Source organism: Colletes latitarsis, chromosome 12, assembly GCF_051014445.1.
Source record: "Colletes latitarsis isolate SP2378_abdomen chromosome 12, iyColLati1, whole genome shotgun sequence".
Classification (NCBI taxonomy): Eukaryota; Metazoa; Arthropoda; class Insecta; order Hymenoptera; family Colletidae; genus Colletes; species Colletes latitarsis.
In genome coordinates this window covers 23070521-23093175 of record NC_135145.1, presented here as the reverse complement: position 1 = coordinate 23093175, position 22655 = coordinate 23070521, and the positions used below count along the sequence as shown (strand labels likewise).

The 22655-nt window shown below is 41.1% G+C and overlaps 1 protein-coding gene across 5 annotated transcripts in view; it reads right to left on the bottom strand.

Moving 5' to 3' along the window:
• Positions 1–22655, bottom strand: part of Gfrl (Glial cell line-derived neurotrophic family receptor-like) — a 203474-nt gene that overhangs the window by 83910 nt on the left and 96909 nt on the right. The gene's annotated exons all lie outside the window — the stretch shown is intronic.

Genomic DNA, 22655 nt, shown 5'->3' with positions numbered 1-22655 from the left:
GCGTACGGGGAGGAAAAAGGGAAAGAACGACGGCCAGGAGAGTAGCTGCAAGGCGAAGATGTGCCGGATGTAGGTGATACATATTTCCTAGAGCAACGTCGGCTCGCGGCAATTTTGCCACGCGTGTTTTTCCTAAGATTTATGTTCGCCCGTGCCACCGTTTAACGACGTCTCCTGGCCTTCCACCGGTTATTATCGTCTCCCGTTTCACCCTCCGCGATGCTGCACAAAGTTATCATCCGATAACTGTCTGGCCTTTTCGGCATCTGCGCCGAAAATTCCTCGAGGAACGTTCTTTCGTCGAGACCGTATCCTTGGAGATATTAAAAATGGACCGTCCGCGAATTTATGGGCCCTCGGGCGTTAAATTTCGGTCGGAACGCACGGGGACACCCGATATATCGCGATTCGATCACTCCCAACGTCCAATCCGTCCCCTTTTTTGGCGAATATTTCATCAGACATATTTATATCTCAGGGTAACTAAGATCGAGAAATTGTTATTTATCTAAACGAGGAAGGGTTCTCGAAAACTACCACGATTTGTCACAGAAATTTGTTTCGATGGTTCTGCGAGGTCGCTAAAATTGTCGAATCATATTCTAATTTGTTTTCTTCGTCTATATGTGGGCGACAGTCGAAAGACTGTTCAAATCAATCTCTCGAGGAACTATTTGTTGCGGTACAATTCTCAGCGACTTCGACCACCCACGCCCCCGGAGTCCTCGTTCCCGTCGTCGCCGAGGTAATTGCGTGTTTATCTGCTCGGCTTAATTACGTGTCCGCTTGTCCAGCTGCAGGTGGTAAATTTTGTCCTACCCATTTACTACGTCCCCTGCTCGTGTCTGCGACGGACTTCGAACCTCCGCCATTTTCTACCGTTACGAATCCTCGCTGGTACTTTCCATCAGGGACACACTTCGCGGTATTTTAATAATAACCTTTCCTTGAATTTTAATACGGTTAAAAGCTGGGTGCAACCACCCGTAACCCCTTAACCTAATCTCCATTATATTTCTCTGTGAGATTCGCGGAAATAAACATTTGTTTCCCCCCCAGACGCTTTGAAATTCGCGCCAAGACGTCGGCCATATTGAATCCACAGTACTTTCCCTTATACTATCAATAACTATCACGTTCGTTGAATTTTAATACGGTTAAAAGCTTGGTGCCATCGCCACGTAAACAATTAACCTAATCTCGATAGTATTTTCGCTGTGGGACTCGTGAAAATGAAAATTTCTTTTTCCAATCGGGGACAGTCTAAAACGGCCATCTCGAAGCCACGCTTGCGTTCTCCATTAGCGACATATTTCGCGGTATTTTATCAATAACTATCACGTTCGTTGAATTTTAATACGGTTAAAAGCTTGGTGCCATCGCCACGTAAACAATTAACCTAATCTCGATAGTATTTTCGCTGTGAGACTCGTGAAAATGAAAGTTTCTTTTTCCAATCGGGGACAGTCTAAAACGACTATCTTGAAGCCACACTTGCGCTCTCTATTAGCGACATATTTCGCGGTATTTTATCAATAACTATCACGTTCGTTGAATTTTAATACGGTTAAAAGCTTGGTGCCATCGCCACGTAAACAATTAACCTAATCTCGATAGTATTTTCGCTGTGAGGCTCGTGAAAATGAAAATTTCTTTTTCCAAGTGAGACAGTCGAACGTCCGCCATCTTGAATCCATGCTTGTACTCCGTATTAGCGATATATTTCGTTGAATTTTAACGCTAGAAATGGTGTGTTTATTTATACCACAGAAATGAAACAAATCTAATAAATCTAATAATATTTATTAGTAATTACTAATCATTCTGGCCACTTTCAGGCGGTTTTAGCGTCAAGTTTGTTCCCCGGAACCAGCCCTGCTTGGAAGTTAGCTCGGACAGCGAATTAAGGGGGCACGTTTCCCGAGGAAAGAAACGTAATGCGCGAACAATTTCAACAGATAATTAAAACTGCGAGAAGGGTACGCGTTTCGAGTAGACGGTTGTTCCTTAACTAAGGGAACGATACGACGAGGCGAGGCGAGCATTACGAGAAGTCCTACGGTAACGACAATACGAGAGAACTCCCGAGTAACAAGTAACAGGAGAATGAACATTCAGCGGAGGAGAAGAGAAGGTCGTTCCGTCCAAAGGCACGGAACACTTTCGAGGCAGGATAATTGAGATAAAAGGGCGATAACAAATACCGGACGGGGTACGCGAAGCAGCTACTTTCGCGCTCTTTCAGGGACGAAATAAGGAACACTCGAAATTCGTTCGCGCAAGAACTTTTTCTTTTCAACGACCGAGGATCCAAGGCGCGCAACTTTTTCAATGAACTTTAAAGCGCTTGCCCTAATTTCCACCCGGATGAATGGGAGGGGGACCGCATGAAAAGCGGCCCCGACCCGCTTTTATTTTTTTTTTTTTTCCTCCCTCGACAAACCCCCCCCTCCCTTAAAGTCGTGTTTCGCGTACGTGCGCGGACAAATAAAAAGAATCACGGCTGAAAAGAAACCACGAGAAGCTCGGAGCCAGCAGGTGACAATCCGTTCTTGCCTCGTTGACGGAAACGGCCGAACAAAAACGCGACAATGTGGGAATTTGCCTGAATGCAGCTTCCTTCCGACGCTAACGGTTCTCGATTCGTTAACGGAAAGGATCAGAAGAAAATTCGTGGAACCAGCTCCTGCTAACCCCTTATCGTACAACTACTTGCAAATTTCACAACCATGAGCCTACCTAGAAGTGAAAATCAAGAACACCAATTTGTTGTGTTATCCACAGGCGCAACTGTTGATAACTTTTTAACGAAGCCTCGATCGACAAATCGACAGTCTTAATTTTCGTCTTATTTTGACCTCTAGAATCTCCTATTAAAATTTCCCCCAGGTACGAACACCCAGTATATTAAAATCAACAGACTTTTGCGTTCACAAAGCTTCCCTTGTACGAACAAAACGAAATAAAATGCTTGAAAAATTATTTGAAATTAAATCGTACGTCAAGGGGTTGAAGAGTCTGTTTTCCGTGGGGGAAGTATAATTAATTAGGAGCCCTCCGACGTCTACAGTTCGATTTTTAAGAGAAAGGATTCGACACATTCTAAATTCTAGACATAAAATGCAACCAAGTTGAAACGAGATCTCGTTAAAGAGTCTGTCTTCCGCGAGGAAAATATAATTAATTACGGGGGAGGGAGAGGGGGAGGCAGCGCTTTTTTTCAATGGCTGACAGTTCGTCGCGTCTTTTCGCTATTAGCGAACCCGGCCTTTACGAGAATTAATGAGAAATACTGCGCTCTTCCGGGAATCTTCGCGGACTTCTGTTTCGTTTATTAAAATAACAAACTCCGGGCTCCATCGATCGAAAGAGAAACGGAAACTTTTTCCACGGTACCGACCGTGGGACGCAAAATTTTTTTCTCGCGAGAAACGAGGAAACAGCGAGTTTAAAGGCCGAAGAAGCGACGGAGGAGCGATTTAATTGCTTCAGAAACGAGGACCTCGTTAATGGAACGGTAAATATCAGGGGCGGTTAAGCGTCTCGAAGACGTTAAAGATTCAGCCCCTCCCGGAGTGCTGCAACTTTTTAACCGTTCGCGTAACATAATCGGACATTTTGTGCATCGCGAAACCAGCGATACTTCCGGTCGAAAGCTTTCAGAGAACGTACGAGATTTCTCCTTTCGAAAGCTACGAAACGAACCAGTTTCACTTCCAAAACGGATATTTCGGTTGTCCTGGGAGTCTTTCTCTTCTCCCACCCCGGAAATTTCGCGGCTAAGTTGCGACCGGAAACCATCCTCCAGGTTCAACAAATTTCAGAATTCCGGGGCAGGTCCCTTTTCCCGAGAAATCGCGGGATCTTGGATCTCCGGGCTCCGGAGAATTCCGGATATTAACAGTTCTACGCGAAACTGAATTTTTCCTATTTCCCTTCTCTGACCAGGGTCCTGCATCGTTAGGGGAATCAAGCATTTTCTAAAAAAATACACGAAATTTAAGTGGGGATTCTGAATTTGAACTTTTTATTTTTTTCCAGGAGGAATTAATTGTTTTATTGTACTAAACATTCATTTGGTCCTCTTTTTATTAAATAATAGTTAAGTCTTTAATCCTTCTTTTAGGTAAAACGAATGTTTTCTAAAAAAATACACAAAATTTAAGGGACGATTCTGAATTTGAACTTTTCATTTTTTCCAGGAGGAATTAATTGTTTTATTGTACTAAACTTTCATTTGGTTCTCTTTTTATTAATTAATAGTGAAGTCTTTAACCCTGTTTTTAGGTAAAACGAATGTTTTCTAAAAAAAATACACAAAATTTAAGGGGGGATTCTGAATTTGAACTTTTCATTTTTTCCAGGAGGAATTAATTGTTTTATTGTACTAAACTTTCATTTGGTTCTCTTTTTATTAATTAATAGTGAAGTCTTTAACCCTGTTTTTAGGTAAAACGAATGTTTTCTAAAAAAATACACAAAATTTAAGGGGAGATTCTGAATTTGAACTTTTCATTTTTTCCAGGAGGAATTAATTGTTTTATTGTATTAGACTTTTTTTGCTCCACTTTTTATTAAACAAAAAGTCTTTGTGTTTTCTAAAAAACAATACAGAAAATTTGAGGGGGAGTTTCTCGTGACTTAAATTTAAACATTTTTATTTTCTTTCGTAAGAAATTGATAATACCATTGAACAAGCTTTTGGGGACCACAAACTATACGAAAATATTTTTATTATTTTTATTGAATAGTGGGTCTTCACAGAAAACTAAAGTTTGGACGTAATGGTGCTTTTAGTTTGTTCTCCCCAAAGGGTGTTTACCCAAATAAATAAAATTGCAGCTCCCACAGGTGCACAGACGTGTTGCACACGGATTCCAAAATGTTTGCAAGTGTCAGTAGCGAACTGGGCCTAAGAGAATCGACTCTGAGGGCGCACCAAGGGTTTCAGAGACGTCAAGAACATTGCAGGAGAGGGAGGCTTTCGTAGACATGCTAGCCGGGTAACACGAGCAAAGTTACAAACACGGTCGGTTCTCTGTGGGGTCAGTGTATACAACATCGACGAGTTACCCGTGTAAGGATCATGAACCGACTCCAGGGCGGGTTCATTAAGGGAGATAAGACCGACTAACGGAGAAATAGAACGAATCTCTTTCGCTGGCTCCGTTCCCACTCTACCAGGGATATATTCTTGCTTCTTACCCGGGAACGAGAGCACATTTTAATGGTAAAACGGTCGTTCGTAATTACACGTGCATTAAGAGGGGAGACGCACGTGAAATGGTAAGACGAGATGCGAGGTTTGACAATTTTTTTACGGCACAACGACTCGACGAAACTTTTCGCCACTTTTCACGTGTATTCTCTAACATTTCAAGATTCAAATATATTTTTACCCTTACGTTTTATCGGGTTTGGACGGAATAATAACAATATTAGTGAATGAAATTGGCTCTGCGTTAATTTCGAAGGCCTTGTCTGACCAGTGGTTGATATTTCTACTTAAAAAAGAAGATACAGTTGTTTCCAAGTGTTTCTACACTGTATATTTCTAAATTTCGAGGGACAGATATTAGTATTAGTGAATAAAATTGGCCCTATGAATTTGGAAGACTTTGCCTGACCAGAGGTTGATATTTCTACTTAAAACGAAGCTCCAACACTTGCTAACTAATTCTCCACAGAATATTTCTAATTTCAAGGAGCAAATAATAATAATAAAAGAAAATAATAACGTTATTAGTGAATAAAATTAGCTCTGCATTAATTTGAAAGACCTTGCCTGATCAATGGTTGATATTTCTACTTAAAACGAAGATCTATCTGTTCTCCGACTGAATATTTATAAACCAAACATTGCATAAATGTTCAAATATTACTTCTACATAGTTTCTTCGTTAAACAAACGTAGGAATATCAATTTTATTGAATCTCACTTCCAACTTAAAAAATTTCGAGACACACGTTAAAGAATAACAGTGTTATTTCATTCAAAGTTGATAGAACGCAACGAAAAAAAGATATCGATATCTTGAAATGTTGAAAAATATATGTGGAAAGTGGGAAGAAGTTTGATTGAACCCTTACGTTGTAAAAAAATTGTCAAATATCGTTTCTCGTTTTAGACGACCGGAATGAGAACTTTGGGGGATTAAATTTACAAATTTGAAGGGTTGTTTTCATTTTTCGGGGTGTAATATTCGTTAATATCGTTGCACTCGATGCTCCATCGACCCCTGAACCGAGGGAACCGATACACCTGACCGATACGGTCGCCATTAAGACGTAATCGAGAATCGATACTCGATCATCCTCGATATTGGTTTTCTCCTGATTTTAATAAGGTGACGCCATGACGGTCTACCCTTCTTCCTCATTTATATACGCCAGCACGCTCGCGTGCTCCTCACACGAGCGTTATTTTAAGCGAGCCTCGTTTTACTGAAATTTCCACGGCGACACGCGTTTCCTGAGAACCTCCATTGAAAAATTAACCGCTAAAACGTCACGTGTGGCTTCGATAATAATTCCAACTCTACGTATTATCGAGTGCACTCGTTAAGTATTAATTGCGTCGATTAAATATCGAGGCAATACCTTACGACTCTGACATTTGATTTATTAGCAATTATTAATTAGGTGTAGGCGAAAGTTTTTGTTCTCGAATTCGATAAAATGCAATTTCTGCAATTTTGTATTCGTCCATCTGGAAACTTCATGATCCATTTCTAAAGATAAATTCATAAAATAATAGTGGAAATTGTAAATAAAATAGAAGACAGAGAATCATGGGGAAAAATGTTTCCAAGATTCATACCCATAAATAAATAAGAAAATGAGTGGAATAAATTTAAAAAACAGAGGCTAAAATTTTGGTACAGACCTAATAGAGCTTATATAGTCAACGATTTGTATAATAGAATTTGAATCGAATCGCAAATAAAAAAAAAAAAAATTGTGTCATCTCCCGATGACTGCACGATTCGAGTTTCTGCTTTATGAATATTTTCTAACTCCCCGCTTAGAAAAGACAACCTGTCCCAGTTTCTAAAATCCGTGTACCATGTGGTCTCATGAAACCACTGCAAGTTGTTTTGCTTGAAAATCAATGTCCACGTCGAGTTCACTTTTCTCTAATTTAGTCCGTGAAAATTGCGACCTTCTCGAATAAATCGAATCAAATTAGTCGCGATAGCCTTTTATCGTGCTCGAGGAAACCGGAAGTGAGACGAGGAGGAAACAGGTGTACCGTGAATCAGGGATTTCTAAGCGCGTGGGCGATCGTGGCTCGTTAAAATTCCGCGAACGTGTTCCCCAACTTCGAGGCTCCAAGAGAGAGATTCAGGCTCGATGTCTCAATTATTTGACTCTTTTTTAGATCCCCGATAACCCCAGAAGCTTCGTAAAAATTTGTAATAATAAAGGTAATTTTCAAGAATTTTTCCAGGTCAATTTCGAAACTTCTCCTAATAAACATTTCATATTTTCGAAAACTATATTCCCTCGACTACTTGTGATAGAAATTTCGTGGAAAAATATTAATTATTATGGACATAATAAAAATCAGAAGCCTCCAAAAGTTTGTTAGAAACGGGAGTATGTGTAATTTTTCACTGCAAGTTGTGAAACGAGAAATTACTAGCTTCAGTTGTACAGATATAAAATACTAGTCATTTATTATAAAATGGTGGAGCTTTGTAAGGAAAAATCTCGAAAAAAAAACTTTGACAAAACTAATGTTTCTTTTAGGATCGAGTGTCGAATCTTTCGCTGGGCAAGGATTCGGTTTAACGTTTGGCATTAGCGAATGTTTGGCCGTCGACAGAGGAATATATCAAGTTTAATATGTAACGTCAGGCGTAAAGAGAGGAAGTGCACGCAAAGGACGAAAGGGACGTCGAGTGGCTCGTAAATGTTGATGAGTTCGCAACAAAATTACAACGTCGACGTAGCAAACGCTGCACACGCCTTATTACTCTCGTTACGTTTAAACGATCTATCGTGTCGGGAATGGTTTCGGGTAGGAGGCTAAATTGATAATTGTTCCGAAGAGATTACCCGTAGGGGGGGTTGTGATACGCCCCCGCAACCATGCTTGGCTCGCGCCCGCAAATCTCCCGCCGATTTATTTCCCAGTAGCATCCAAGAACACCTCTGCGTCTGACTTTCGATGAAATAGTAATAATATTAGCGAATAAAATTGGCTGCATCAGTTTCGAAGACCTTGTCTGACGAGTGGTTGATATTTCTACTTAAAAAAAAAATGTAACACTTCTCAAAATGTTTCAAGATTGAATATTTCTCAATTTCAAGGGACAAATAATAATAGTATTAACGAAAAAAATTAGCTATATTAATTTGGAAGATCTTGTCTGACCAGTGGTTGATATTTCTACTTAAAACGAAGCTCGAATATTTCCCAACTGTTTCCCCAAATTTCAAAGAGCAAATAGTACTAAAATATTAGCGAATAAAACTGGCTATATTAATTTGGAAGACCTTGTCTGACCAATGGTTCATATTTCTACTTAAAAAGAAAATGTAACATCCCAAAATGTTCCAAGATTGAATGATCCTAAATTTCAAGAGGCAAATAATAATAATATTAGCGAATAAAGTTAGCTGCTTTAATTTGGAGGACCACGTCTGACAAATGGTTGATATTTCTACTTAAAAAGAACATCCAACACTTCCCAAAATATTCCTTGATTGATTATTTCTAAATTCCAAGAGGCAAATAATAATATTACCAAATAAAATTGCCTCTGCATTAATTTGGAAGACCTTGTCTGACCAATGGTTGATATTTCTACTTAAAAAGAAAATGTAACATACCAAAATGTTCCAAGATTGAATGATCCTAAATTTCAAGAGGCAAATAATAATAATATTAGCGAATAAAGTTAGCTGTTTTAATTTGGAGGACCTCGTCTGACAAGTGGTTGATATTTCTACTTAAAAAGAACATCCAACACTTCCCAAAATATTCCTTGATTGATTATTTCTAAATTCCAAGAGGCAAATAATAATATTACCAAATAAAATTGCCTCTGCATTAATTTGGAAGACCTCGTCTGACCAATGGTTGATATTTCTACTTAGAAAGATCACTTAATAGTGCCTAACCGTACCTCCACTGAATATTTCTAAATACTAAGGTGCAAATAATCATACTATTAGTAAATAAAATTGGCTATATTAATTTTGAAGCCCTCGTCCAACCAGTGGTTGATATTTCCACTTAAAACGACGATCAGACACTTCTCAGACTGTTCCTCGACAGAAAAATTCTAAATTTCAAGGGGCAAATAATAATAATAGTAGCGAATAAAATTCCCTGCAGTAATCTCGAAGCCCACGTCTGACCATTGGTTGGCATTTCTACTTAAGAAGAACACTTAATAGTACCTCCACTGAATATTTCTAAATACTAAGGTGCAAATAATCATACTATTAGTAAATAAAATTGGCTATATTAATTTTGAAGCCCTCGTCCGACCAGTGGTTGATATTTCCACTTAAAACGACGATCAGACACTTCTCAGGCTGTTCCTCGACAGAAAAATTCTAAATTTCAAGGGGCAAATAATGATAATATTAGGGAATAAAATTAGCTACGTCAATATTATTACTCTCGTTACGTTTAAACGATCTATCGTGGCGGGAATGGTTTCGGTTAGGAGGCTAAATTGATAATTGTTCCGAAGAGATTACGTTGGAGGGGAAGTTTTTGATACGCCCCCGCAACCACGCTTGGCTCGCGCCCGCAAATCTCTCGCCGATTTATTTCCCGGTAGCATCCCGAGCGCGCGTCTGCGTCGGACGTTAACAATCCGGTTCGAGATAAGCTTTTGCCCGGAGAGAAACTTTTTTACCCTCCCGCCATCTGTGCCTTCCTCTCTCTATCCTTCCGCGATTTCTCATTATACGGAAGGGGGAATATAAATTTAATTATCGGCCGTCCGTTAAAGCTTTCGCTTCGTTTATCTTCCTCTTCAACTTTTAATATCGATATTGCGACCCGACCGACAAGCCTCCCCCTCCCGGAAAGGTCAACGCGTTTTCACCGATTGGGGACCTGGAAAATTACTTCCGACTTGGCCTCCGCACACTCCCGTTCACCGTTTGCCAAAGCACTAGTTGATACGGTTACATACCCGCGGATATAATGGTGATTCGATATAAACGGAAAGAAACTTTCTTTTTCGTGAATTCTTTCCATTCATTTTTGTTGTTTATTAACTGCCTGGCGGTGTGTTACTTCTCTATTTACAGAGCACCTTTCTACCGTGAATTCTTTACTATTTATTTTCGACGGATATATTGTTTATTATACTGTGGCATTTTCATAGACGAAGTGATTTTTGTTGTTTTTCATTTGTTTATCGAGCATACACACGGATATACACGCTTGTGGTGATTCTTTTATGAATTCTTTACCACTTATTTTTCCTGAATATATTGTTTATTATAGTGTATTATTTTTATTTAGGAAGTGGTTTTTCTTGTTTTTTTATCCGTTTAGTATTAATGAACCGACAGAGAGATAATTATACAGTAGAAACATCATATAACGCGTTTTTTTTTTCTCGGAGCGGTCACCCATCCCAAAGTGCAGGATTCGAACGCCTCCAAAGCCGCTTAACGTCGATGACCACACACGGAGCCAGTGTCTCCAATATCCCACGACCACTGACAATTATTATTCTTAATTTCTCAAATACAAACCCTCGTGTATCTCTATGTATGAATAAACAATAAATAAAAACATTTCTTTTTTTATTTACTCAGATGAATCACCATTATAGTGGGACTAACTGTACACACGATCTTCCTGCAAACAAATAATATTTCTCCGCAAATTCGACGTAATAAAAGAATACGTGGCTCTACAAAATAATAGTGCAACTGCTCTAGATTGGATTGTTGGCGTGTTTCGATCGCGTGTTTGTTGTCCCGTCGTTTCCCTGCGCCGTAAAATAATTCCAGACCATTTCGAACTGGGAAATTAGAAAATAAGGACTGACGCAATTTACTTTTACTACAGGACTCGTTAATTGTCCCGGAGTTTCTATCAAGAAATTAGCCCCTCGAAATGTCTCGGTGTCTCGTTGATTTTTCAAGGAAAAAATAAATCATTTTATATACGGTCGGACTTGGAAATCTATCAGTGGATTTTTCCAGCGTTGCAATATAGTTTGACCTCCCCCCGTTATATCGTTCTATGTCTTTTGGAACAATGCGCGAGGCGTTTCTGGACGTTGCAGCGCGATTTCGAAAATTCGATTGCCCTCGAATCGCCCCGGAACGAACCCGACAACACAAAGGGCGCAAGTCTCGATTGTTTCTGCCCATTCGTTTCGAAAGAGTCAAAGAGAAGGCACTTTGCCTCTGTCCCGTTACACGTTCGACTTTTAATTCATCCCCGCTTAATGCAACCATTGATTAATCCTTTTAACCCTCCAGCATTGTTAAATTTTTTTCACCCTTTGTGCGCCTCGTATCATTTGGTAAATATCGTTTCGTTGCTGTTGCATGTTTTCGAATAACCTTTTTCGAAAACAGTTTCGAACACGAACCCAATACGGTGGCTACGTAATTGAAAAAGTACGAACTTTAATAGGGGACTTTTTAAAGCTTTTCGTATCTCCCTTCGGGGGTAGAAAATTCTCGTTCGACGTATTTCGAAAAATAAATTTCATACTTGGTAATTAAGAGCTTACCGTGGCGTGGTTTTCTTCGTTTTTTTTTTCAATTTTTACGTATCTGGGAATGGGCAAAATGACGTTTAATGTACACCCATGCTCGACCAATGAAAAATTCATATCAAAGGCCTGGGCAAATCGCGATTGCCGGAGCATGAAGTTAACCCACATTTCCGTCAGTTTGCGATACAATTTTATCGTATCCAGTTCGCGCCCCGCTGATTCAATTTCATGATCAAACAAATAACGTTTCGACTCGCGACTGGGGTAGCGTCCGGCGAAAATAAAAAAAAATCTAGACCGAAACTAAACGTTGTTAAAGATGGTTCGAGCAATCTCGATCTGTATATTTTTTTTCTGCCGGATTCAATTGCCGGGGAAAAATAATTTTCGAAGAACGTGGAGTCCTCGCGAAAGCTACGAGTGCACTCTGGAAAGTTTCGAAGCTTTGGAGGGGGTGCACAAAGACGTCGAAACGGAGGTAAAAGTACGATGCACACGTACATGCATACGGGACGTATTATTCCGAACGATTGTTCGTGTGCATCGTGTCGCCGAGTTTGTAGAAAATTGACGAATGTCGGGAGGAACCAGGTCAGACGTTTGCAGCCTGTCGCGATCGTAATCTCAATTAACCCATTTGCAAAAGCGTTCTCCCGGTTACTAGTATCGTCGAGTGAAAAGTAATTCGTTTTTAAAACTCGTTTCCCCATCAATCGTCAAAATATACGTCAATTTTTGTTTTTTACGAACTGACACGCTTCGAAAAAATTACTCCGCATTTCAGACGATATTATCATTGCTCGTTTGTTCCCTTTTGGTAGGAGAATAAAATAAAAATGAATAAGACGAAAAGCAAGAATATCAATTTGTTGATTGAGGCTTCGTTAATAAGTTATTGAAAAATTAAATTAAAAAATTTCTTTTTAAAAATTATTTTTGGTTGCAGGGGTCAATTGCAATCATTTTTGGTGAATAGAGATATCTTCGAAATCCTAACTACTTTCGAGAAAAAAATTCATTAGTGGAAATATGTCTGATCGAAAACGAATGATTCTCCTTAAATTTTTCGGCGAAAAAAAAATTTTCAAATCGTTCTGGAAAAATTATTTTCGGTTGCGGGGGTCAATTAGAATAATTTTTGGTGATTACACATACCCCCGAAATCCTACCCATTTTTGAGAAAAAAATTCTTTACCGAAAGTATAATCTGATTCCTCGAATTTCACACAAATCTTTAAAACATCATAACTTTTGAACGGATTGAAGGATTTTAATGTTTCACGCGCCAAACGACGCGTATTTTAGTCAAGTATATGTAGAAATTCCAAAAATATTGGAAAAATTAGTTCTTGACACCGTAAAATTGGAAAAACCCCCAAAAAGTGATCCAATTTTCAAACAGCCATAACTCCTACAATAGTGAATATATTTCAATGAAACTTTTTTCTGAAGTGGGGCTCATGGGTACCTACAAAAAAGTATTAGACAACTTTTCTGTAGGGCGTCAAATGAAATTAGTAAAAATGAAAAACGAATTTTTAAGAAAAATCGACAGGGGGTAGGTGCCTAAATTTTTCGGCGAAAAAAAAAATTTTCAAATCACTTTGAAAAAATTATTTTTAGTTGAGGGGGTTAATTACAATCATTTTTGGTCATTAGACATACCCCCGAAATTCTACGCATTTTCCAGAAAAAAATTCAAATGGGTGTTTAAATTTTTCGGCGAAAAAAAAAATTTTCAAATCATTTTGAAAAAATTATTTTTAGTTGAGAGGGTCGATTACAATCATTTTTGGTCAATAGACATATCTTCGAAATCCTAACCATTTTCGAGAAAAAAATTTTTTACCGAAAATACACCGTGTGTCCGGAAATGTTTCTATAACTTTTTAACGAAGCCTCAATCAACAAATTAGTATCCTTGATTTTCGTCTTATTTTGGCCTCTAGAATCTTTTATTACAATTTTTCACAGCATATATTTATATATAATTTATAATATAACTATGTTTTTAAATACTGTGTTATTTTAATATTTTTTATTCTGTTTTAGCTGTATAAGTTTATAAAAAGAGCACTGCCTATTAAAACGTATTATTCTAATAATAATAAAAATTTGCTCACGAAAGGGAGGATAATTTTCCTGATACAAAATTGTTGATATAAAGAATGAACAAAATTATAAAATAAAATTCTAGAAGAACGTTTCAAGGGAGCAAAGTAGTTACAGACGCGATTGAATAACAAAAAATGTTGTTTCTTGAAACTACTGCCCATTAAAATATTATTATTTCAATAATAATAAAAAATAGCTCATGAAAGAGAGGATAATTTTCCCGATACGAATTTCTTGATATAAAGAATGAACGGAATTATAAAATAAAATTCTAGAAGAACGTTTCGAGGGAGCAAAGTAGTTAGAGCGGAATTTGAATAACGAAAAAATGTTTTGTAATGGAATGGGGTTGTTTCTTGAAAACAGTGGGCTATCTATTATTAAAATTTGGTCCCTTAAAGGGATCGTTGAGCGAGCTAGGGGGTTGGTAAGTGGGGTTCTTGATGTTTTTAAAGGTCAGTGACCAAGTCGGTCGAGGGGGAGGGTCACGATGTTTCAAGAGGCTCGAGAAAGAGGAAAAAGCGAGAGACAGAGGCGGTGGAGGAGCCCGACTGCAGGGTTGGACGTGGCCTCGCGGGTCATTAATGTTTAGCCGAGCTAACGAAGTTGAGAAACCGGGTGGGAAGGGTTCTCGTGTGCCGCGAGGGGGTCAGAGGGGGGCCACATGGTACCCGTGGCAAGCAAAGTTCGACGTACAAAGTGTTATAAATGAGGACAATTGGGGTTTCAATCCGGGGATAAAGACATTCGCGTACGAGAAAAACGTTCTCGATTTTTCTTCCGGCCTCAACTTCATCGCGAATCCCCACGATCGAACGGAGATATAAATTTTCGTCGCTCCGCGCCATCGAGAACAATATTTCCAGGAAGGGAAGAAAGAGAATCGATGATCGACGAGCGCTCGAAAGTCGAAAGTCGCGTTCGAGTGTCGACAAATCCGAGTCGAGTCGTTCGAGATATCGCGAGGGCTCGAGAATCGATTATCGAAAGTCGAAAGTCGCGTTTAAGTATCGATAACTTCCGAGTTGAGTCGTTCGAGATATCGCGAGGGCTCGAGAATCGAAAGGAATCGATCGTGGAGGCGAGGATCGATTATCGAAAGTCGAGAGTCGTTCGAGAACTCGAGAATCGAAAGGAATCGATCGTATCTCGATTCGATATCGATGATATCTCGTTCTATCGATGTTACCACGTTTCGACGAATGAATTTCATCGAGAGATAGAAAGTAATAACGTATTATTTCACGTTTTGGGCGGCAGAAACGATCGAGTTTCGGGTCTCTCGACTCCCGGGGAACCCTGGCACTAATTTCTGGTGTGAATTCGGCTTAAATGCTCCGCCCAGCCCCCCGTTCGGAGGATTCAACGGGCGCCAAAACAATCGGACGGGACGCGAAAACTGCATCAGACGCGAAATTCCAGCTAATTGTCCCCGACAGTCCTTTTCGTTCCTTCTCCAAACTCTAAACCGTTCCTATCTCTTTCCCGCCTTTTCGCTCTTGGCTACAATGCGACGATGATTACCGAAACGACTGCAATTTTCAAATCCACGAGACTACCAACCCCCCACCCCCGCCGCTCCCGCCGTTTTCCAGCGTTTAATCGCTCCGGGATTCGCGGATAATTACGCGACACTACGAGCTTATGTTAGAAATGTTTTCAAACTTCCACTCTCTCCATCATTTTTCATTTTTTTAACACGGTGTGGGTAAAAATTGCAAGTGTTGGAATTCTGGTTAATTTATGCAACGTGATGGCTGAAGGAAATCTTTAAATAGTCCAAAAAATATTCAATGAACCAGACATTAGATTAAAGTACAGAATAATTTGAAAAAACAAAAACCATAGAATCGAGTGCTCATAAATTTGAATATCATAGGATTTAAAAACGTCCACGGACGCGTCAACGAAGTTCCCAAAGGGTGGTTTTCCCTCTTCGTGACTTTGTTTATTTGTTGTCCTTAAAAATATTGCAAAAACGGCTCGTAACGCAAATCCACGAGCCCCGGTGATACATCGTGGCTCCGATACAGTTTTCCAAATCCCATAAGAAGATCGATTCGCGCGCCAGGGCGATAAATCATCATTACAATTACATCCGGAACAGGAATATTCTCCAGAGCCGTAAAATAAACTCTGCTCGGCCGATTTCGCGCGAATTTATCCCGCTTCCTTCGCCCTCCATATTTCAGTTCCGTGTTTTCCGCCGTCTGCGGAATTTTCTTCGCGTATTCTGGTTACGCGTCCATCTCCAGAGAGCCGTGTTTCCCTCGTCCACTCGTCCCTTCGTCGTTTTCGTAACAAAAGGAACCGTCGACAGCGTTTCATATTTATAAAAGAGTTAATATTTATCCGGAGCAACCGGCCGGACCTTTCGTTTCTGTTTTCATTTCCGCGGAGTTACGCGCTATCCCCGACCGTCTTCCGTTTTGCAATTCGAAAAAAAGAGAAAAAAATCATCTCGAGACCAGCTTTGCGGTAAGATCGAGTTTGAAAAATGTTACTTCGCTTCGAACGAGAGTCAATTAACGAGCCACGGGTGCCCACAGCCATGGAGAACAGTTTCAATTATCCACTTGGGAAATTGAATTCATTATAATTTTCCCTGCCAGGAGCGCATTAAAGGGCCTAGCTTGCTGTGACGACTCTCTGTATCGCGCGCACACTTCAACAATTACGTTATCCCACCGATTGGTTTCCAATAACGTATTTATTCGCTCGAATGCACCCTCTGTGAGTTACCAAACGTATCAGTTTTCAAGTGCACGCCGCCCGTGCAACGAAACATTTCACCGATTGCATATTATTCACCGGATATCCACTTTCTTCCGCCGATTGGCATTATTCGACGATCGTTTTCCACGAATTATTCACTTGGATTTGCTTTAGACACTGTCAATAATCTGAAAATTAATTGCGAGCAATTTTAACAATTTATACTACTCGAATACAATTCTTTGACACCATTTTAAAAAATACTAACACTTTACCGACCGGTAGCCTGCTAATCTTCCTTCTGCCGGCAATGCAGAACTCATTACCGGTAAGGTAGACTACTAATCGGTAACGTAGGAATTATTACCAACCGGTAAGGTAGGGCTATTAATCGGCAACGTAGAACTAATTACCAACCGGTAAGATAGGCTATTAATTGCTAATCGTGAAAATAAATGACTGTGAAGTGTTAAAATAGTTTGTAATTTAAAATTTCTGCACTTGTTTTGTTAATTTGCGTGACTATACATGAACCTCAAATCGAGTTGTGGTGTTTTTATTAGGAACTATCGTCTTCTACTCTATCGAAGGAAACTTTGTATGAGAAGTATCGACGTATAGCGACGAAGAACGACAAAATATGTTAAAATTTTAGTCCATCGGATGCCTGGAGGTGAATGGCGACGATGGGGGAGGATGTCAAGACGATTTCGCCATTTTCAAGTGGGATCACCGAACACTGATCGCCGATTGTTTCAATCGGCTTTAGCCACCGACGTTTCCCCGGCTTCCGAACCCTTTCCCCTTTCCTCTTTCTCTCTTCTTATCCCTCCCCGACTGTTCCGATACTCGATACAATTCGACTCGACTTCTGCTCGACGAAGATACGAGCCATCGGACCGACGAACACGCGAGAAAAGCCAGACGTCGACATTTCCATACACGCAGACAACTTTCACAGCTGCCTCGAGCCTTCCATCCGTGAGAGAGGAGACTGATATCCGGGATATCGATGCAATTCCTGCTAATGCACACTCGCGTACATTAATTATTCGCGTTAGAAACTCTTTTCTCAAACGTTTCTATTTGTCGGGGAACTCTGTTTTAGGAAAAAGGAGATTCTAAAGTAGATCGAATTCGATTTAACATTCACGAGAACCTTTTCATCTTAGACTCCTTGTGTGCTTGCCAACACTGTAGCTACCAGTCGACACCGATACATATTTACAAGTTACCACCCACTCGATTCGATATAAATCAAAAGAAACTCGTCTGTTATAAATTCTTTGGCAAGTATCGTTCACTAAAACTATGTGTGCCACTTTTATTTACGAAATAGTATATTAACAGAGCAAGCAAACCCAATAGAGAGGTCTGAATATAATATAAACAATAAATAGTGCCAACAATACGCAGTGTACTGCGCCCAGCGTTGCTTAACTTCGGTGATCGGACGAGAACCGGTGCTTTCAACGTGGCAGGATCGTTGGCACATTGTTTATAATTTATTTAGCCACCCAACCCTTAAATATCCCAACACTTCTCTCGTAAAAATTACTTTTATCCGGGGGTTGCAGGGATTTCTTTTGTCCGGGAGTTTCCTTCTTGGTTATCAAGCTGAACGAGGGAAGAAATTCACCGGCAATTTCACACCGGTTCAACTGCCGGAATGAAAGAGACGCGGTTTGGTAGCCAAGTCGAGGTACATCGTCATTTCCGGTGAAGTTGGACCTCGTTAGCCCGTTCGATCGAGCACTTCGATCCCTCCCAGCCACCCTCGAACTGCGTTCCTTTCGCTTTCCAACAGATAAACGGTTATTTCTCGAAAATGAGCCTCTCGATTTATTTACGTCTCTTTTGCGTCGCAACAAAGCACTGTATTACGATTTCCCGTATATTAATTTAACGGTAAATTGAACTCTTTGCCTTCCCAGTTATCGATGCTCGTGGATTGTATTCAGAAATACCGGTTCGAAGCAATTGCAAAATGTTCCCTCTTAGTTGCAGTTTATCGAGCCCGATGAAACGAGCTCTATTTACTTTCCACTCCTGGCTGTCTGAACGAAGCGTCGAAAGAGCCGGCGACATTTGTCACGGGACGATCGTTTCGAGTATTCGAGGATAACTCGATATCGGGAACGCGCGAGAGCTCGACCGATGCAATCCATTCGTTTTCAAACGTCAACTCCTTCGTCAGGGACCGACAGTGTCGTCGACACGTCCGTAATTATCTTCGCTTTCCTGTCCCTTGGGAAGTTCGTGGCAGTTGCTAATTAACGCCCTACACAGTTCTGCCATTTCGCCACCGTGAATATTTTCGATGCGATACCCGTTCCCGTCCCCGGGTTATTTCTGTTTACCAACGCCCCCGCCCGTGCTCTCTTTCTTCTCTCGCGCTTATCGCGATCGCAACTTTTCTCCGACGGCCAACACCAGAGTATCGCGTGCGGAAACACGTTTAATTACGCTGGACGGCGATGCATTTGGCACGGCGATTAATTTCCATAAACTTTTGCACAACTTTCCTGCGCCTCGTTCCACCAAACTTTCACGACGCGACGTATCGACAGTCGATTTACGATCATTGAAATATTTAATGTACGGTCGATAAACCTTGCCTTCATTACCGACTAAAGTCGGTAACTCTCGAGTTATCGACCGACAAATCGGTTAGCGGTCGATAACTATCGAGTGTTCAACGGGTTACCGACAGTTATCGACCGATAAATCGGCTAACGGTCGGTAACTATCGAACGAAGTGTTAACCTAGACCAAAAGTTTAGAACGCGTAATAAACGCGAGGTTAACAATTTCGAGGCGGTTCCACGCGTTAAGTTCCGAGTGTAAGAGGCGCGTTTTCATTAGCGCGTACTGGCAGCATCGCCCGGGGCTACCGAAGATAAGTGGTTATCTTTCGTTCTCTCTTTCTTTTCCGCGAGTCTCGCGGCTGGATCGCGCCAAGCATGGAAGCAGGTTTGTCTTCGTCAAGACGGACGAGAGGAGCGGAAAGTGGTAGCTTTTTAGAAAGCGCATTCTCCCCGTCCGTCCTCTCTCGTGGAAACGATCCACTCCGCGGTGAGAAAAGATGGTGCAACGCCGCGTGAAAAATGAATATCTTCAGTCGACCGAGGGTGAGCAAGAAAAAGAAGCAAAAAAATAAGGAAAGGAACCGGGTTCGTACTGCTCCCGTTCGCCCCCTTTTGTAATAAAACGTCATACGAGAATTTATTTACCTCCCAAGTCCTTGGACCCATCATCCTAGGCGTAGCTTATCCGTTTTACCATATACCGTATCGCAGTTTTCGTTTCAAACTCGACTGCCTCGGAGCGTGGAAATTGGACACGAGCAAGCCATATTTCGTTGGGCGTTCTTTTTAAAATAACGTGTATCGTCGTCAAATATTTGGACGACTTTCGATTCCCGCTCTAGCCTCCAGATTTTCGTAGACGTTTCGAAATACGACGGAGAACCGGAACTTTCCTTTTTCTCGCGTTTCCTTAGCCCCGCATCCTTTAACGATACTTGAATGAAAGTTGTTCGGAGCGAAACAACCCAGCTGTCTACACATTTACATCGTATTTTCTAACCGTTCTAAAACCTCGTAAAAAACTGATGCGTCGATCATAGCATCGCGGACCAGAGTAATACCGGAGAACGAACGAGACAGCGAACAGGTTCACGCTGGAGTATCGATTTGGGGGAGTGAAACGCGCGTGAAACGAAATTCCTAGAACATTTTGACCGTCGAACACAGTCACTGAAAACGTTTGTCGTCTTCAACGAGCGTTTTTTTCGTTCCAGTTTTCCCCGAACGTTGAAAGTATACTTCCCCGGCGGGAGTAACGAGCCGCGACCTTTATAACGCGCGTTAATTAAATTAACGGGATCGTTAATTGTGGCTTGACGCGGCTCCACGGCCTCTCGCGACCCCTGTTTCCGCAAAACCTGAGAATCGGGAGGACTTCGTAAGCTTTACGACCAACCAAAGAAGAAAACTCCACGAGAGATCGTCTATTGTACCCGGTCGTGCAGTATCGGGCAACGTTGAGAGTTTATTTCGAAACGAAACGAAATAAAAGGATGAAATAGGAGGATCCTCGGGAAGAAATTAACTAACTAGAAATTACTTTGTTCTTCTCGTGTAACATATTCATTTATGTTACGCCGTATTTCATTTTACTTGGTCGCCACGAGATAACAACAGGATCCCACGGAGTCGCGTCACGTGCATGTTTTTAAATTCAGAAGAAATCCGTAAAGTTTACCCCTCGGGAGTATTTTCCCCTTCGTATCGACATTTCCTCCGTTCCTGGTTCGTAATAACATTGAAATTCAATCTGCCGTTCCGCTCAATAAAAGTAAACCTACCCAGGGAACTTATCTCGACATCGTCCCTCAGCCTTGTTCCAATTTTCTCTTAATCTGTGATCCGAGGATCCGGGAGAAAGCGGACAAAAGTCCCAGAATCTTGCGTCTAATCCCGTAGGATGCAGTGTGTTCGAACTATCGTGAACAATTTTGTAGAGATTAACCTGAAAACGAAGAAAATTGTCGATGAAAGGAGCTCGCAAAGCAAATACTGCTATCCTCTGGCCATTCGTGGCTGGGTCAATAACATACTACGTTCCTTTGCTACAAAAATTCTCCGACGGGGTGCTCGTCCTCCTGGAAGAACACCTTGTTCCTTTACCGATGCCAGAAAGGAATTCGTGACGCCAGAAGACGACAAAACACACGCTCCTTCTCCTAGCTGCATATCATTCCTACCTAGAACCATCGAAAGAAGCTTTGCATCTAAAGCAACCAATCTGTCGCTGTTCTATCAAATAACGAATGTTATTTATCAGAAATCGGTGGGCTAGTTACAAAAACATTTCACTGGTTTAGCTATCCAATCTCTGTAATATGCTTTCAGTCTCTGGAAGGAAACACGCGCCGGTTATAAACGATGCACGTAACAACGTTTCCAGGAAGAAATGAAATTAGACGTTGCGGGGGAATCTTCGTACGCGTTGGTATATTGCCTCGTCGCGTTACATAAAACGAGAGAAAAAAAAAAAGAAAAAAGGAAACAAAGTAGGCTTAACGAGCCGACGACGATGCAGTTGCGCTTAAAAAAATCGTTGCTTGAGTTTCTCCCCCAACTAGGGACCCTCTTTTCGAGCAACGATTCAGGACAATAACGCACCCGGTGCTTGGAAATGATTCCGAGTCGTTTCAACGGAAAAGTGCTACCTCCTCTTTTATGTACTCGGTTGTATAACGCTGCTCTTGGTCTCTTTTTTCACCCCCCTCCCCTCGCCGGGAAGAACTCACCGTAATGACAATAATCGTATCATGCGACAGCGGCGCATTAAGGGATGAAAACGACAAGAAAAATACGAGGCAATTACTCGGCCGGAAAGATCGCGGGGCCTGGTCGTAAAGTTTCGACACGCGAGGAGACCTTCTGTAATTAAAAAGTGCGTGGATGGTCGTTAATAACTTTACGACCACGGGAGAGAAACATTATTCGCGCTTATGTGTTCTAAATCTTGAGGAAACGCGGGAAGGTTTGTTTTCTTTTTCTTTCTGTTCTGTCAACACTTTACCGACCGTATTAATCGGGTTTTTTACCGACTGGTGACCTGTTTTACCGATTGGACTATCACGAAAATAAAAAATGCTACATTTGATGTTTCTGCGAGTCGATAAAGTGTTAACTAGATACATATTGCCTCTGTTCGATTATTCCAGCAGGAATACTGGAATTCCTGTGCAGCCCTTCTGCGAGGGCAACCGATTAACAGGGCGAAAAAAGAACACGGACGTTCCCTCGAAACCCTGGCAGCCAACAAGGCGATAGAGCCGGCGTAGTCGACTGACATTGAAAAAAAAAGAACGTTACTCGTCTCTTTTAAGTTGAACGGTGAATAGGGAGGGGTGGAACTACCGCTGGCTCGGCGCACAGAACCGTAAGAACGAAATTCAACGCGCTGCAAAGAAATTTATTTCTTTGATTGACATTCAAAAGGAGCACTCCGCGCTTCCTTTAACTTGAATTATGAATAGAAGGGGAAAGAGAGAGAGTCGGGAGCCGCGGCGAAATTTTCCCAGGGAAACATTTTTGCGCC